Genomic DNA, 1,337 nt, shown 5'->3' on the forward strand with positions numbered 1-1,337 from the left:
ACCACATTAAAAAGAATTATAGGCCAACATATTTGATGAACATGGTTGCAAAAATTCTCAACATGATATTAACAAATCAAATCCAACAGTACATAAAAAAACTATTCACCACTATCAATTCAGATTTATGCATGGGCTGTAAGGTTAGTTCAATATTCACAAATCAATCAGCATGATATACCACATTAATAAAAGAAAAAATTGTGGTGCCTGGGTGGCTCAGTCAGTTAAGCATCTGCCTTTGGCTCAGAACATGATTTCAGGATTCTGGTATTGAGCCCTGCTCCGTGATTAGTGGAGAGCCTGCTTCTTTCTCTTTCTCTCCCTCTCCCTCCCTTCTTTTCCCTCTCCCTCTGCAGCTCCCCCTACTTATGCTCTCTCTCTCTCCATCGAACAAATAAATAAAATCTTTTAAAAAAAAATTTAAAAAGGGTAAGAATCATATGATCCTGTCAATAGATGCAGAAAAAGCATTTGAAAAAATACAGTATCCATTTTTGATCAAACCCTTGACAAAGCAGGTATGGAACTTGCAACATACAACATCATAAAGGCCACATATGAAAGACCCACAGCAAAATCATCCCCAATGGAGAAAAACTGAGATTTTTTCCTCTACAGTTAACAGTTGCCTCAGCAGAGAAAAAATAGAAAAAAAAGGCATCCAAATTGGCAAGGAAGACGTCAAACTTTCACTACTTGTAGATGGCATGATATCCTGTGTAGAAAACCCAAAAGAGCACCAAAAATTACTGAAACTGATACACAAATTCAACAAAGTCGTAGGTTGTAAAATCAATGAACAGAAATAAGTTGCAATTCTGTACATCAATTATAAAGCAACAGAAAGAAAAATCAAAGAATCAATCCCATTTACAATTGCATGAAAAACCATCACCTACCTAGGAATAAGGCTGATGAAATAGGAAAAAGATTTGTACTCTAAAAACTACAGAACACTTATGAAAGTAATTGAAGAGGAAACAAAGAAATGGGAAGAATTCCCATGCTCATGGATTGGAAGAACAAATGTTGTTAAAATATCCATACTACAAAAACAATATACACATTTAATGCAATCCCTATCAAAATACACCATCGCTTTTCACACAGCCAGAATAAATATAAAATTTGTATGGAACAACAAAAGACCCTGAATAGCCAAAGTAATGTTGAAAAAGAAAGCCAAAGCTGGAGATATCACAATTCTGGACTTGAAGTTATATTGCAAAGCTGTAGTCAAAGACTCTATGGTATTAGCACAAAAACAGATGTATAGATCAGTAAAATAGAAAGAATAGAATAGAATAGAATATCCAGGGGCGCCTGGGTGGCTC

This window comes from Enhydra lutris, unplaced genomic scaffold (assembly GCF_002288905.1).
Source record: "Enhydra lutris kenyoni isolate GAN:26980312 unplaced genomic scaffold, ASM228890v2 scaffoldscaffold87, whole genome shotgun sequence".
Lineage (NCBI taxonomy): Eukaryota > Metazoa > Chordata > Mammalia > Carnivora > Mustelidae > Enhydra > Enhydra lutris.